Raw genomic sequence first — 18,431 nt, 5'->3', positions numbered from 1 at the left:
ACTGTCATCCTCCATGTTGCCAAGAACGCAATTACAGATGGCCACACGTTGTTGTCACCGTCACGAAGACCTTGCCATAGCTGAATTTTCTATAATGTCAAGTATTAACGTCGAACTATGCTTTAAAAATTCCCGCACTTTTAGGTGCCATTGTGGCGAAGCCCCATTCTGCGTGTAAATGAAATCGTTCGAATGAGTCTCCGGCTATGGGAAAATACAGTTCTCAAGCATATCGAGTTATGTGCTTGTTGTAACAGCGGTCTTGACAAAAAAAAATGGACCATACACCTTTTCCCATGAATCTGCTCAAAACATATCAAATTTTGGAAAGTCACTCACCTTTTTTTACAACTTCATGTGATTGTTCCGTAATCCACATTCTCCACCTTACGGTTAATTTTTAGTCACTAATAATTAAGTGTGGAAAAAGACTGTCATCCTCCATGTTGCCAAGAACGAAATTGCAGTACGCTACACGTTGTCGTCACCTTCACGAAGAGTTTGCTCTAGCTGAATTTTGTATAATGTCAAGTATAAACGTTGAACTTTGCTTTAAAAATTCCCGCACTTTTAGGTGCAAGTGTGGCGATGCCCCATCATCCTGTTGCTAAATGAAATCGTTCGAATCAGTCTCCGGCTGTGGGAAAAGAAAGTTCTCAAGCATATCGAGTATTGTGCTTCCTGTAACAGCGTTCTTGACAAACAAAAATGGACCATACACCTTTTCCCGTGAAACTGCACAAAACATATTAAATTTTGGAAAGTCACTTTCATTTTGTACACCTTCAGGTGATTGTTCCGTACCCCACATTCTCATCCTGATGGTTAATGTTTAGTCACTAATAATTAAGTGTGGAAAAAGACTGTCATCCTCCATGTTGCCAAGAACGAAATTGCAGTACGCTACACGTTGTCGTCACCTTCACGAAGAGTTTGCTCTAGCTGAATTTTGTATAATGTCAAGTATAAACGTTGAACTTTGCTTTAAAAATTCCCGCTCTATTAGGTGCCAGTGTGGTGGTACCCCATCATCCTGTTGTTAAAGGAAATCGTTCGAATCAGTCTGCGGCTGTGGAAAAAGAAAGGTCTCAAGCATATCGAGTCATGTGCTTCCTGTAACAGCGTTCTTGACAAAGAAAAATGGACCATACATCATTTAATGTGAAACTGCACAATACATATTAAATTTTGGAGAGTCGCTCTCATTTTGTACAACTGCAGTTGGTTTTTCCGTACCCCACATTCTCGCACAAGAAGGTGCATTTTTAGTCACTAAAAGTTAGGTGTGGAGAAAAAGTGTCATCCTCCATGTTGCCTAGAATGAAATTACAGAATGCCACACGTTGTTGTCACCTTCACAAAGAGCTTGCCATAGCTGAATTTTGTATAATGTCAAGTATAAACGTCAACTATGCTTTAAAAATTCCCGCACTTTTAGGAGCCAGTGTGGCGGTGCCCCATCCTGTTGGTAAATGAAATCGTTCGAATCAGTCTCCGGCTGTGGGAAAAGAAAGTTCTCAAGCATATCGAGTGATGTGCTTCCGCTAACAGCGTTCTTGACAAACAAAAATGGACCATACACTTTTTCCCGTGAAACTGCACAAAACATATTAAATTTTGGAGAGTAACTCTCATTTTGTACAACTTCAGGTGGTTGTTCCATACCACACATTGTCACTCTGACGCTTAATTTTTGATCACTAAAAATTGAGTGTGGAAAAAAACTGTCATCCTCCATGTTGCCAAGAACGAAATTAAGGAACGCCACACGTTTTTGTCACCTTCACAAAGATCGTGCAGTAGCTGAATTTTGTATAATGTCAAGTAAAAACGTCGAACCTTGCTTTAAAAATTCCCGCACTGTTAAGTGGCAGTATGACGGTGCTCCATCATCCTGTTGGTAAATGAAATCGTTCGAAAGAGTCTCTGGCTGTGGGAAAAAAATGTTCTCAAGCACGTCGAGTTATGTGCTTCCAGTAACAGCGTTCTTGACAAATAAAAAGGGACCATACACCTTTTCCCACGAAACTGCACAAAACATATCTCATTTTTGAGAGTCACTTTCATTTTGTACAACTTCAGATGGTTGTTCCGTACCCCACATTCTCACCCTGACATTTAATTTTTTGTCACTAAAAATTAAGTGTGGAAAAAAACTGTCAACCTCTATCTTGCCAAGAACTAAATTACTGAACGCCACACGTTGTTGTCACGTTCGCGAAGAGCTTGCAGTAGCTGAATTTTGTATAATGTCAAGTATAAACGTCGAACTTTGCTTTAAAAATTCCCGCACTTTTAGGTGCCAGTGTGGAGGTGCCCCATCCTATTTGTAAATGAAATGGTTCGAATCAGTCTCCGGATGTGTTAAAAGAAAGTTCTCAAGGATATCGAGTTATGTGCTTCCTGTAACAGCGTTCGTGACAAACAAAAACGGACCATACACCTTTTCCCATGAAACTGCTCAAAACATTTTAAGTTTTGGAGAATCACTCTCATTTCTTACAATGATGTGCTTCCTGTAACAGCGTTCTTGACAAAGAAAAATGGACCATACACCTTTTCCCAAAAAACTGCACAAAACATATTAAATTTTTGAGAGTCACCCCCACTTTGAACAACTTCAGGTGGTTCTTCCATACCCCACATTCTCACGCTGACGGTTCATTTTTTGTCAGAAAAAATTAAGTGTGGAAAAAAACTGTCATCCTCCATGTAGCCATAAACGAAATATCAGAACGCCACACATTGTTGTCACCTACACAAAGAGTTTGCAGTAGCAGAATTTTGTATAATGTCAAGTATAAACGTCGCACTTTGCTTTAATAATTCCCGCACTTTTAGGTTCCAGTGTGGTGATGCCCCATCCTGTTCATAAATGAAATCGTTCAAATCAGTCTCTGGCTGTGGGAAAAGAAAGTTCTCAAGGATATCGAGTTATGTCCTTCCTGTTACAGCGTTCTTGACAAACAAAAATGGACCATACACCTTTTCCCATGAAACTGCACAAAACATTTTAAATATTGGAGTGTCACTCTCTTTTTGGACAACTTCAGGTGGTTGTTCCATACAACACAATCTCACCCAGACGGTTAAATTTTAGTCACTAAAAATTAAGTGTGGAGAAAATGTGTCATCATCCATGTTGCCAAGAACGAAATTACAGAACGGCACACGTTGTTGTCACCTGCACGAAGTGCTTGCAGTAGCTGAGTTTTGTATAATGTCAAGTATAAACGTCGAACTTTGCTTTAAAAATTACCGCAGTTTTAGGTGCCAGTGTGGCGGCGCCCCATCCTGTTCGTAAATGAAATCGTTCGACTCAGTCTCCGGCTGTGAGAAAAGAAAGTTCTCAACGATATCGAGTTATGTCCTTCCTGTAAAAGCGTTCTTGTCATAGAAAAATGGAACATACACCTTTTCCTGTGAAACTGCACAAAACATATTAAATTTTGGAGTGTCAGTCTCATTTTGTACAACTTCCAGTGGTTGTTCCGTACTCAACATTCTCACGCTGACGGTTCATTTTTATTCAATAAATATTAATTGTCGAGAAAACAATCATCCTCCATGTTGCAAAGAACGAAATTACAGAACGCCACATGTTGTTGTCACCTTCACGAAGAGCTTGCAGTAGCTGAATTTTGTATTAAGCCATGTATAAACTTGCTTTAAAAATTCCCGCACTTTTAGGCGCCTGTATGGCGGTGCCCCATCCTGTTGGTGAATGTAATGGTTCGAATCAGTCTCCGGCTGTGGGAAAAGAAAGTTCTCAAGGATATCGTGTTATGTGCTTCCTGTAACGGCATTCTTGACAAACAGAAATAGACCATACACCTCTTCCCATGAAACTGCGCAATACATATTTAAATTTTGGAGTTTCACTCTCTTTTTGTACAACTTCAGGTGGTTGTTCTGTACAACACATTCTCAACCAGACGGTTAATTTTTAGTCACTAAAAATTAAGTTTGGAAGAAAACTGTCATTCTCCATGTTGCCAAGACCGAAATTACAGAACGCCACACGTTGTTGTCACCTTCACGAAGAGCTTGCAGTATTTCAATTTTGTATAATGTCAAGTATAAACGTCGAACATTGCTTTAAAAATTCCCGCACTTTTCGGTGGCAGTGTGGCGGTGCCCCATCCTGTTGGTAAATGAAATGCTTCGAATCAGTCTCAGGCTGTGGGAAAAGAAATTCTCAAGGATAACGAGTTATGTGCTTCCTGTAACAGCGTTCGTGACAAACAAAAAATGGACCATACACCTTTTCCCATGAAACTGCTCAAAACATATTAAAATTTGGAGTGTCACTCTCATTTTGTACAACTTCAGGTGGTTGTTCCATCCCCCACATTCTGACCCAGACGGTTAATTTTTAGTCACTAAAAATTAAATGTGGAAAGAATCATTCATCCTCCATGTTGCCAAGAACGATATTACAGAACGCCACACGTTGTCGTCATCTATACGAAGAGCTTGCAGTATTTGAATTTTGTATAATGTCAAGTATTAACGTCGAACTTTGCTCTAAAAATTCCCGCACTTTTAGGTACCAGTGTGGCGGTGCCACATTCTGTTGGTAAATAAAATCGTTCGAATCAGTCTCCGGCTGTTGGAAAGGAAAGTTCTCAAGGATATCGAGTTATGTGCTTCCTGTGACAGCGTTCTTGACAAACAAAAATGGACCATACACCGTTTCACATGAAACTGCACAAAATATAGTAACTTTTTGAGTGTCACTCTCTTTTTGTACAACTTCAGGTTGTTGTTCCATACAACACATTCTCACCCAGACGGTTAATTTTTAGTCACTAAAAATTAAGTGTGGAAAAAAAGTGTCATCCTCCATGTTGCCAAGAACGAAATTACAGGACGCCACACATTGTTGTCACCTTCACGAAGAGCTTGCAGTATTTGAAATTTGTATGATGTCAAGTATAAACGTCGAACTTTGCTTTAAAAATTCCCGCACTTTTAGGTGCCAGTATGGCGGTGCCAAATTCTGTTGGTAAATGAAACCGTTCGAACCAGTCTCCGGCTGTGGGAAAAGAAAGTTCTCAAGGATATCGAGTTATGTGCTTCCTTTAACTGCGTTCTTGTCAAACAAAAATGTACCATACACCTTTCCACGTGAAACTTCTCTAAACGTGTTAAATTTATGAGAGTCACTCTCATTTTGTACAACTTCAGGTTGTTGTACCATACAACACATTCTCACACAGACGGTTAAGTTTTAGTCACTAAAAATTAGGAGTGGAAAAAAACTGTAATCCTCCATTTTGCCAAGAACGAAATTACAGAACGGCAAACGTTGTTGCCACCTTCACGAACAGCTTGCAGTAGCTGAATTTTGAATAATGTCAAGAATAAACGTCGGACATTGCTTTAAAAATTCCTGCAATTTGGTTGCCTGTGTGGAGGTCCCCCATCCTGTTGGTAAATGAAATGGTTCGAATCAATCTCCGGCTGTGGGAAAGATAATTCTCTTCCTCTAACAGCGTTCTTGACATAGAAAAATGGAACATACACCATTTCCCATGAAACTGCACAAAACATATTATATTTTGGAGAGTCACTCTCATTTTTTACAACTTCAGGTGCTTCTTCCGTACCACACAATCTCATCCTGACGGTTAATTTGTAGTCACTAATAATTAAGTGTGGACAAAAACTGACATTATCCATGTTGCAAAGGACCAAATTACAGAACACCACACGTTGTTGTCACCTTCACAAAGAGCTTGCAGTAGCTGAATTTTTGTATTATGTCAAGTATAAACGAAGAACTTTGCTTTAAAAATTCCCGCACTTTTAGGTGCCTGTGTGGCGGTGCCCCATCCTGTTGGTAAATGTAATCAATCGAATCAATCTCCGTTTGTGGGAAAAGAAATATCTCAAGCATATCGAGATACGTGCTTCCCATAACAGCGTTCTTGACAAAGAAAAATGGACCATACACCTTTTCCCGTGAAACTGCACAAAACATATTAAATTTTGGAGAGTCACTCTCATATTTTACACCTTCAGGTGGTTGTTCCATACCCCACATTCTCACCCTGACGGTTAATTTTTAGTCACTAAAAATTAAGTTTGGAAAAAGACTGTCATCCTCCATGTTGCCAAGAACGAAATTACAGAACGCCACACCTTGTTGTCACCTTCATGAAGAGCTTGCAGTATTTGAATTTTGTATAATGTCAAGTATAAACGTCGAACTTTGCTTTAAAAATTCCCGCAGTTTTAGGTGCCAGTGTGGAGAAGCCGCATACTGTTCGTAAATGAAATCGTTCGAATCAGTCTCCGGCTGTGGGAAAAGAAAGTTCTCAAGGATATCGATTTATGTGCTTCCTGTAACAGCGTTCTTGACAAACAAAAATGGACCATACACCTTTTCCCATGAAACTGCACAAAACATATTAATTTTTGGAGAGTCACTCTCATTTCGTACAACGTCAGGTGGTTCTTCCATACCCCACATTCTCACGCTGATGGTTAATTTTTAGTCACTAAAAGTTAAGTATGGAAAAAAAGTGTCATACTCCATGTTGCAAAGAACGAAATTACAGAACGCCACATGTTGTTGGCACCTTCACGAAGAGCTTGCAGTAGCTGAATTTTGTATTAAGCCATGTATAAACTTGCTTTAAAAGTTCCCGCACTTTTAGGCGCCTGTATGGCGGTGCCCCATCCTGTTGGAAAATGAAATGGTTCGAATCAGTCTCGGGCTGTGGGAAAAGAAAGTTCTCAAGGATATCGTGTTATGTGCTTCCTGTAACGGCATTCTTGACAAACAGAAATGGACCATACACCTCTTCCCATGAAACTGCGCAAAACATATTTAAATTTTGGAGTTTCACTCTCTTTTTGTACAACTTCAGGTGGTTGTTCTGTACAACACATTCTCACCCAGACGGTTAATTTTTAGTCACTAAAAATTAAATGTGGAAAGAATCTGTCATCCTCCATGTTGCCAAGAACGAAATTACAGAACGCCACACGTTGTCGTCATCTTCACGAAGAGCTTACAGTATTTGAATTTTGTATAATGTCAAGTACAAACGTCGAAATTTGCTTTAAAAATTTCCGCACTTTTAGGTGCCAGTGTATCGTTGATCCATCCTGTTCGTAAACGAAATCGTTCGAATCAGTCTCCGGCTGTGAGAAAAGAAAGTTCTCAAGGATATCGAGTTATGTCCTTCCTGAAACAGCGTTCTTGTCAAAGAAAAATGGACCATACACCTTTTCCCGTGAAACTGCACAAAACATATTTAATTTTGGAGAGTCACTCTCATTTTGTACAACGTCAGTTGATTCTTCCATACCCCACATTCTCACGCTGACGATTAATTTTTAGTCACTAAAAGTTAAGTATGGAAAAAAAGTGACATCCTCCATGTCGCCAAGAACGAAAGTACAGAACGCCACACGTTGTTGTCAACTTCACGAAGAGCTTGCAGTAGTTGAATTTTGTATAATGTCAAGTATGAACGTCGAACTTTGCTTTAAAAATTTCCGCACTTTTAGGTGCCAGTGTGGCGATGATCCATCCTGTTCGTAAATGAAATCGTTCGAATCAGTCTCCGGCTGTGGGAAAAGAAAGTTCTCAAGGATATCGAGTTACGTCCTTGCTGTAACAGCGTTCATGACAAACAAAAATGGACCATACACCTTTTCCCATGAAACTGCACAAAACATATTAAATTTTGGAGAATCACTCTCATTTCTTACTTCTTATGGTGGTTTCTCTGTACAACACATTCTCACCCAGACAGTTAAATTTTAGTCACTGAAAATTAAGTGTGGAGAAAAAGTGTCATCCTCCATGTTGCCAAGAACGAAATTACAGAACCCCACACATTGTTGTCACCTACACAAAGAGTTTGCAGTAGCTGAATTTTGTATAATGTCAAGTATAAACGTCGAACTTTGCTTTAATAATTCCCGCACTTTTAAGGGCCAGTATGGCGGTGCCCCATCCTGTTGGTGAATGAAATCGCTCGAATCAGTCTCCGGCTGTGGGAAAAGAAAGTTCTCAAGGATATCGAGTTATGTCCTTCCTGTAACTGCGTTCTTGACAAACAAATATGGACCATACACCTTTTCCCATGAAACTGCACAAAACATATTAAATTTTGGAGTGTCACTCTCTTTTTGTACAACTTCAGGTGGTTGTTCCGTACAACACAATTTCACCCAGACGGTTAAATTTTAGTCACTAAAAATTAAGTGTGGAGAAAAAGTGTCATCATCCATGTTGCCAAGAACGATATTACAGAATGGCACACGTTGTTGTCACCTGCACGAAGTGCTTGCAGTAGCTGAATTTTGTATTATGACAAGTATAAACGTCGAACTTTGCTTTAAAAATTCCCGCACTTTTAGGTGCCAATGTGGCGGCGCCCCATCCTGTTCGTAAATGAAATCGTTCGACTCAGTCTCCGGCTGTGAGAAAAGAAAGTTCTCGATTATATCGAGTTATGTCCTTCCTGTAACAGCGTTCTTGACAAAGAAAAATGGACCATACACGTTTTCCCGTGAAACTGCACAAAACATCTTAAATTTTGGAGAGTCACTCTCATTTTGTACAACGTCAGGTGGTTCTTCCATACAACACATTCTCACCCAGACGGCTAAGTTTTAGTCACTAAAAATTAAGTGTGGAAGAAAAGTGTCATACTCCATGTTGTCACGAACGAAATTACAGAACGCCACATGTAGTTGTCACATTCACGAAGAGCTTTCAGTATTTGAATTTTGTATTATGTCATGTATAAACTACGAACTTTGCTTTAAGAATTCCCGCACTTTTAAGGGCCAGTATGGCGGTGCCCCATCCTGTTGGTAAATGAAATCGTTCGAATCAGTCTCCGGCTGTGGGAAAAGAAAGTTCTCAAGGATATCGTGTTATGTGCTTCCTGTAACGGCATTCTTGACAAACAGAAATGGACCATACACCTCCTCCCATGAAACTGCACAAAACATATTAAAACTTTGGTGTGTCACTCTCTTTTTGTACAACTTCAGGTGGTTGTTCCGTACAACACATTCTGACCCAGACGGTTAATTTTTAGTCACTAAAAATTAAGATTGGAAGAAAACTGTCATTCTCCATGTTGCCAAGAACGAAATTACAGAACGCCACACGTTGTCGTCATCTTCACGAAGAGCTTGCAGTATTTGAATTTTGTATAATGTCAAGTATAAACGTCGAACATTGCTGTGAAAATTCTCGCACTTTTATGTGCCAGTGTGGTGGTGCCCCATCCTGTAGGTAAGTGAAATCGTTCGAATCAGTCTCCGGCTGTGGGAAAAGAAAGTTCTCAAGGATATCAAGTTATGTGCTTGCTGTAACAGCGTTCTTGACAAACAAAATGGACCATACACTTTTTCCCATCAAAATGCACAAAATATATTTAATATTGGAGTGTCACTCTCCTTTTGAACAACTTCAGGTGTCTGTTCCGTACAACACATTCTCACCCAGACGGTTTAGTTTTAGTCACTAAAAATTAAGGGCCGAAAAAATCTGTCATTCTGCATGTTGGCAAGAACGAAATTACAGAACGCCACACGTTGTTGCCACCTTAATGAAGAGCTTGCAGTAGCTGAATTTTGTATTATGTTATTTATAAACTTCGAACTTTGCTTTAAAAATTCTCGCACTTTTAGGTGCTAGTATGGCGGTGCCCCATCCTGTTGGTAAATGAAATCGTTCGAATCAGTCACTGGCTGTGGGAAAAGAAAGTTCTCAAGGATATCGAGTTATGTGCTTTCTGTAACAGCGTTGTTGACAAACAGAAATGGACCATACACCTATTCCCATGAAACTGCACAAAACATATTAAAATTTTGGAATGTCACTCCCTTTTTTACAACTTCAGGTGGTTGTTCCATACAACACATTCTCAACAAGACGGTTAATTTTTAGTCACTAAAAATTAAGATTGGAAGAAAACTGTCATTCTCCATCTTGCCAAGAACGAAATTACAGAACGCCACACGTTGTTGTCATCTTCACGAAGAGCTTGCAGTATTTGAATTTTGTATAATGTCAAGTACAAACGTCGAACTTTGCTTTAAAACTTTCCGCACTTTTAGGTGCCAGTTTGGCGATGATCCATCCGGTTCGTAAATGAAATCGTTCGAATCAGTCTCCGGCTGTGGGAAAAGAAAGTTCTCAAGGATATCGAGTTATGTGCTTTCTGTAACAGCGTTGTTGACAAACAGAAATGGACCATACACCTTTTCCCATGAAACTGAACAAAACATATTAAATATTGGAGTGTCACTCTCTTTTTGTACAACTTCAGGTAGTTGTTCCGTACAACACATTCTCACCCAGACGATTAAGTTTTAGTCACTAAAAATTAAGTGTGGAAAAAAAGTGTCATCCTACATGTTGCCAAGAACGAAATTACAGAACGCCACACGTTGCTGTCACCTTCAACAACAGCTTGCAGCAGCTGCATTTTTTTATAATGTCAAGTATAAATGAAGAACTTTGCTTGAAAAATTCCCGCACTTTTAGGTGCCAATGTGGCGGTGCCCCATCCTGTTGGTAAATGAAATCGTTCGATTCAGTCTCCGGCTGTGGGAAAAGAAAATTCTCAAGGATATCGAGTTATGTGCTTCCTGTAACAGCGTTCTTGACAAACAAAAATGGACCATACACCTTTTCCAGTGAAACTGCACAAAACATATTAAATATTGGAATGTCACTCTCATTTTGAACAACTTCAGGTGGTTGTTCCGTACAACACATTCTCACTCAGACGCTTAAGTTTTATTCACTAAAAATTAAGTGTGGCAAAAAAATGTCATCCTCCATGTTGCCAAGAACGAAATTACAGAACGCCACACGTTGTTGTCACCTTCACGATGAGCTTTCAGTATTTGAATTTTGTATAATGTCAAGTATAAACGTCCTACATTGCTTTAAAAATTCCCGCACTTTTAGGTGCCAGTGTGGCTGTGCCCCATCCTGTTGGTAAATGAAATCTTTCGAATCAGTCTCCGGCTGTGGGAAAAGAATGTTCTCAAGGATATAAAGTTATGTGCTTCCTGTAACAGCGTTCTTGACAAACAAAAATGGACCATACACCTTTTCCCATGAAACTGCACAAAATATATTAAATATTGGAGTGTCACTCTCTTTTTGAACAACTTCAGGCGTCTATTCCGTACAACACATTCTCACCCAGACGGTTTAGTTTTAGTGACTAAAAATTAAGGGCGGAAAGAATCTGTCATCCTCCATGTTGCCAAACACGAAATTACACAACGCCACACGTTGTTGCCACCTTCACGAAGAGCTTGCAGTAGCTGAATTTTGTATTATGTCAAGTATAAACTTCGAACTTTGCTTTAAAAATTCCCGCACTTTTAGGTTCCAGTACGGCGGTGCCCCATCCTGTTAATAAATTAAATCGTTCGAATCAGTCTCCGGCTGTGGGAAAAGAAAGTTCTCAAGGATATCGTGTTATGTGCTTCCTGTAACGGCATTCTTGACAAACAAAAATGGACCACACACCACTTTCCATCAAACTGCACAAAACATATTAAATATTGGAGTGTCACTCTCTTTTTGTACAACTTCAGTTGGTTGTTCGATACAACACATTCTCACCCAGACGGTTAAGTTTTAGTCACCAAAAATTATGTGTGGAAAAAAACTGTCATCCTACATGTTGCCAAGAACGAAATTACAGAAGGCCACACGTTGTTGTCACCTACATGAACAGCTTGCAGCAGCTGAATTTTGTATAATGTCAAGTATAAACGAAGAACTTTGCTTGAAACATTCCCGCACTTTTAGGTGCCAATGTGACGGTGCCCCATCCTGTTGGTAAATGAAATCGTTCCAATCAGTCTCCGGCTGTGGGAAAAGAAAGTTCTCAAGGATATCGAGTTATGTGCCTCCTGTAACAGCGTCGTTGACAAAAAAAAATGGACCTTACACCTTTTCCCATGAAACTGCACAAAACATATTAAATTTATGAGAGTCACTCTCATTTTGTAAAACTTCAGGTGGTTGTTCCATACTCCACATTCCCACCCAGACGGTTAATTTTTAGTCACTAAAAATTAAATGTGGAAAGAAACTGTCATCCTCCATGTTGCCAAGAACGAAATTACAGAACGCCTCACGTTGTCGTTATATTCACGAAGAGCTTGCAGTATTTGAATTTTGTATAATGTCAAGTATAAACGTCGAACTTTGCTTTAATAATTCCCGCACTTTTAGGTGCCAGTGTGGCAATGCCCCATCCTGTTCGTAAATGAAATCGTTCGAATCAGTCTCCGGCTGTGGGAAAGGAAAGTTCTCAAGGATATCGAGTTATGTGCTTCCTATAACAGCGTTCTTCACAAAGAAAAATGGACCATACATCTTTTCGCATGATACTGCACAAAACATATTAAATATTGGAGTGTCACTCTCTTTTTTTGGTACAACTTCAGGTGGTTGTTCCGTACAACACATTCTCACCCAGACGGTTAAGTTTAAGTCTCTAAAAATTACGTGTGGAAAAAAAGTGCCATCCTACATGTTGCCAAGAAAGAAATTACAGAACGCCACACGTTGCTGTCACCTTCACGAACAGCTTGCTGTAGGTGAATTTTGTATAATGTCAAATATAAACGAAGAACTTTGCTTGAAAAATTTCCGCACTTTTAGGTGCCAACGTGGCGGTGCCCCAACCTGTTGGTAAATAAAATCGTTCGAATCAGTCTCCGGCTGTGGGAAAAGAAAGTTCTCAAGGATATCGAGTTATGTGCTTCCTGTAACAGCGTTCTTGACAAACAGAAACGGACCATACACCTTTTCCCATGAAACTGCACAAAACATATTAAATATTGGAGTGTCACTGTCTTTTTGTACAACTTCAGGTGGTTGTTCCGTACAACACATTCACACCCAGACGGTTAAGTTTTAGTCACTAAAAATTAAGTGTGGAAAAAAAGTGTCATCCTCCATGTTGCCAAGAACGAAATTACAGAACGCCACACGTTCTTGTCACCTTCACCAACAGCTTGCAGTAGCTGAATTTTGTATAATGTCAAGATTAAACGTCGAAGTTTGCTTTAAAAATTCCAGCACTTTTAGGTGCCATTGTGGCGATGCCCCATCCTGTTGGTAAATTAAATCGTTCGAATCAGTCTCCAGCTGTGGGAAAAGAAAGTTCTCAAGGATATCCAGTTACGTGCTTGCTGTAACAGCGTTCTTGACAAACAAAATGGACCATACACCTTTTCCCATCAAACTGCACAAAATATATTAAATATTGGAGTGTCATTCTCCTTTTGAACAACTTCAGGTGTCTGTTTCCTACAACACATTCTCACCCAGACGGTTTAGTTTTAGTCACTAAAAATTAAGGGCGGAAAAAATCTGTCATTCTGCATGTTGGCAAGAACGAAATTACAGAACGCCACACCTTGTTGCCACCTTAATGAAGAGATTGCAGTAGCTGAATTTTGTATAATGTCAAGTATAAATGTCGAGCTTTGCTTTAAAAATTCCCGCACCTTTCGGTGCCAGTGTGGCGGTGCCCCATCCTGTTGGTAAATGAAATCGTTCGAATCAGTCTCCGGCTGTGGGAAAAGAATGTTCTCTAGGATATCGTGTTATGTGCTTCCTGTAACGGCATTCTTCACAAACAAAAATGGACCATACACCTATTCCCATGAAACTGCACAAAACAAGTTAAATTTTGGAGAATCACTCTCATTTCTTACATCTTCTGGTGGTTTTTCCGTACAACACATTCTCACCCAGACGGTTAAATTTTAGTCACTAAAAATTAAGTGTGGAGAAAAAGTGTTATCATCCATGTTGCCAAGAACGATATTACAGAACGGCACACGTTGTTGTCACCTACACGAACAGCTTGCAGCAGCTGAATTTTGTATAATGTCAAGTATAAACGAAGAACTTTGCTTGAAACATTCCCGCACTTTTAGGTGCCAATGTGACGGTGCCCCATCCTGTTGGTAAATGAAATTGTTCGAATCAGTCTCCGGCTGTGGGAAAAGAAAGTTCTCAACGATATCGAGTTATGTACTTAATGTAACAGCTTTCTTGAAAAACAAAAATGGACCATACACTTTTTCCCATGAAACTGCACAAAACATATTAAATTTATGAGAGTCACTCTCATTTTGTACTACTTCAGGTGGTTCTTCCATACACCACATTCTCAAGCTGACGGTTAATTTTTAGTCACTAAAAATTAAGTGTGGAAAAAAACTGTCATCCTCCATGTTGCCAAGAACGAAATTACAGAGCGCCACACGTTGTTGTCACCTACACAAACAGCTTGCAGCAGCTGAATTTTGTATAATGTCAAGTATAAGCGAAGAACTTTGCTTGAAACATTCCCGCGCTTTTAGGTGCCAATGTGACGGTGCCGCATCCTGTTGGTAAATGAAATTGTTTGAATCAGTCTCCGGCTGTGGGAAAGGAAAGTTCTCAACGATATCGAGTTATGTGCTTATTGTAACAGCTTTCTTGAAAAACAAAAATGGACCATACACTTTTTCCCATGAAACGGCACAAAACATATTAAATTTATGAGAGTCACTCTCATTTTGTACTACTTCAGGTGGTTCTTCCATACCCCACATTCTCAAGCTGACGGTTAATTTTTAGTCACAAAAATTAAGTGTGGAAAAAAACTGTCATCCTCCATGTTGCCAAGAACGAAATTACAGAACGCCACACGTTGTTGTCACCTTCACGAAGAGCTTGCAGTAGCTGAATTTTGTATAACATAAAGTATAAACGAAGAACTTTGCTTGAAACATTCCCGCACTTTTAGGTGTCAATGTGACGATGCCCCATCCTGTTGGTAAATGAAATCGTTCGAATCAGTCTCCGGCTGTGGGAAAAGAAAATTCTCAAAGATAACGAGTTATTTGCTTCCTGTAACAGCGTTGTTGACAAAAAAAAATGGACCATACACCTTTTCCCATGAAACTGCACAAAACATATTAAATTTATGAGAGTCACTCTCATATTGTAAAACTTCAGGTAGTTCTTCCATACCCCACATTCTCACGCTGACGGTTAATTTTTAGTCACTAAAATTTAAGTGTGGAAAAAAACTGTCATCCTCCATGTTGCCAAGAACGAAATTACAGAACGCCACACGTTGTTGTCACCTTCACGAAGAGCTTGCAGTAGCTGAATTTTGTATAATGTCAAGTATAAACGAAGAACTTTGCTTGAAACATTCCCGCACTTTTAGGTGTCAATGTGACGGTGCCCCATCCTGTTGGTAAATGAAATCGTTCGAATCAGTCTCCGGCTGTGGGAAAAGAAAATTCTCAAAGATAACGAGTTATGTGCTTCCTGTAACAGCGTTCGTGACAAGCAAAAATGGACCATACACCTTTTCCCATGAAACTGCTCAAAATATTAAAATTTGGAGTGTCACTCTCATTTTGTACAACTTCAGGTGGATGTTCCATACTACACATTGTCACCCAGACGGTTAAGTTTTAGTCACTAAAAATTAAATGTAGAAAGAAACTGTCATCCTCGATGTTGCCAAGAACGAAATTACAGAACGCCACACGTTGTCGTCATCTTCACGAAGAGCTTGTAGTATTTGAATTTTGTATAATGTCAAGTATAATCGTCGAACTTTGCTTTAATAATTCCCGCACTTTTAGGTACCAGTGTGGCGATGCCCCATCCTGTTTGTATATGAAATCGTTCGAATCAGTCTCCGGCTGTGGGAAAAGAATGTTCTCAAGGATATCGAGTTATGTGCTTCCTGTAACAGCGTTCTTGACAAACAAACATGGACCATACGACTTTTCCAGTGAAACTGCACAAAACATATTAAATTTATGAGAGTCACTCTCATTTTGTACAACTTCAGGTGGTTCTTCCATACCCAACATTCTCAAGCTGACGGTTAATTTTTAGTCACTAAAAATTAAATGTGGAAAAAGACTGTCATATTCCTTGTTGCCAAGAACGAAATTACAGAACGCCACACGTTGTTGTCACCTTCACGAAGAGCTTGCAGTAGCTGAATTTTGTATAATGTCAACTATTAACGTCGAACTTTGCTTTAAAAATTCCCGCACTTTTAGGTGCCAGTGTGGCGGTGCCCCATCCTGTTGGTAAATGAAATCGTTCGAATCAGTCTCCATCTGTGGGAAAAGAAAGTTCTCAAGGATATCGAGTTATGTGCTTCCTGTAATAGCGTTCTTGACAAACAAACATGGACCATACACCTTTTCCCGTGAAACTGCACAAAACATATTAAATTCTTAGAGTCACTCTCATTTTGTACAATTTCAGGTGGTTCTTTCATACCCCACATTCTCACGCTGACGGTTAATTTTTAGTCACTAAAATTTAAGTGTGGAAAAAAACTGTCATCCTCCATGTTGCCAAGAACGAAATTACAGAACGCCACACGTTGTTGTCACCTTCACGAAGAGCTTGTAGTATTTGAATTTTGTATAATGTCAAGTATAATCGTCGAACTTTGCTTTAATAATTCCCGCACTTTTAGGTACCAGTGTGGCGATGCCCCATCCTGTTTGTATATGAAATCGTTCGAATCAGTCTCCGGCTGTGGGAAAAGAATGTTCTCAAGGATATCGAGTTATGTGCTTCCTGTAACAGCGTTCTTGACAAACAAACATGGACCATACGATTTTTCCAGTGAAACTGCACAAAACATATTAAATTTTGGACTGTGACTCTCATTTTGTACAACTTCAGGTGGTTGTTCCATACCCCACATTCTCACCCAGACGGTTAGGTTTTAGTCACTAACAATTAATTATGACAAAAAAGTGTCATCCTACATGTTGATAAGAACGAAATTACAGAACGCCACACGTTGCTGTCACCTTCACGAACAGCTTGCAGTAGCTGAATTTTGTATAATGTCAAGTATAAACGAAGAACTTTGCTTGAAAAATTCCCGCACTTACCCATCCTGTTCGTAAATGAAATCGTTCGAATCAGTCTCCGGCTGTGGGAAAAGAAAGTTCTGAAGGATAACGAGTTATGTGCTTCCTGTAACAGCCTTCGTGACAAACAAAAATAGACCATACACTTTTTCCCATTAAAACTGCAGAAAACATATTACATTTTGGAGAATCACTCTAATTTCTTACAACTTCATGTGGTTTGTCCGTACATCACATTCTCACCCAGACAGTTAAATTTTAGTCACTAAAAATTAAGTGTGGAAAAAAAGTGTCATCCTCCATGTTGCCAAGAACGAAATTACAGAACGGCACACGTTGTTGTCACCTTCACCAAGAGCTTGTAGTACCTGAATTTTGTAGAATGTCAAGTATAAACGTCGAACTTTGCTTTAAAAATTCCCGCACTTTTAGGTGCCTGTGTGGAGGTGCCCCATCCTATTGGTAAATGAAATCGTTCGAATCAGTCTACAGCTGTGAGAAAGAAAGTTCTCAAGGATATCGAGTTATGTGCTTCCTGTAACAGCGTTCTTGACAAACAGAAACGGACCATACACCTTTTCCCATGAAACTGCACAAAACATATTAAATATTGGAGTATCACTGTCTTTTTGTACAACTTCAGGTGGTTGTTCCGTACAACACATTCACACCCAGACGGTTAAGTTTTAGTCACTAAAAATTAAGTGTGGAAAAAAAGTGTCATCCTCCATGTTGCCAAGAACGAAATTACAGAACGCCACACGTTGTTGTCACCTTCACCAACAGCTTGCAGTAGCTGAATTTTGTATAATGTCAAGATTAAACGTCGAAGTTTGCTTTGAAAATTCCAGCACTTTTAGGTGCCATTGTGGCGATGCCCCATCCTGTTGGTAAATTAAATCGTTCGAATCAGTCTCCAGCTGTGGGAAAAGAAAGTTCTCAAGGATATCCAGTTACGTGCTTGCTGTAACAGCGTTCTTGACAAACAAAATGGACCATACACCTTTTCCCATCAAACTGCACAAAATATATTAAATATTGGAGTGTCATTCTCCTTTTGAACAACTTCAGGTGTCTGTTTCCTACAACACATTCTCACCCAGACGGTTTAGTTTTAGTCACTAAAAATTAAGGGCGGAAAAAATCTGTCATTCTGCATGTTGGCAAGAACGAAATTACAGAACGCCACACCTTGTTGCCACCTTAATGAAGAGATTGCAGTAGCTGAATTTTGTATAATGTCAAGTATAAATGTCGAGCTTTGCTTTAAAAATTCCCGCACCTTTCGGTGCCAGTGTGGCGGTGCCCCATCCTGTTGGTAAATGAAATCGTTCGAATCAGTCTCCGGCTGTGGGAAAAGAATGTTCTCTAGGATATCGTGTTATGTGCTTCCTGTAACGGCATTCTTCACAAACAAAAATGGAGCATACACCTATTCCCATGAAACTGCACAAAACAAGTTAAATTTTGGAGAATCACTCTCATTTCTTACA

The sequence above is a fragment of the Schistocerca gregaria genome, chromosome 8 (assembly GCF_023897955.1).
Source record: "Schistocerca gregaria isolate iqSchGreg1 chromosome 8, iqSchGreg1.2, whole genome shotgun sequence".
Classification (NCBI taxonomy): domain Eukaryota; kingdom Metazoa; phylum Arthropoda; class Insecta; order Orthoptera; family Acrididae; genus Schistocerca; species Schistocerca gregaria.
Note: the sequence above shows the minus strand (reverse complement) of the source record.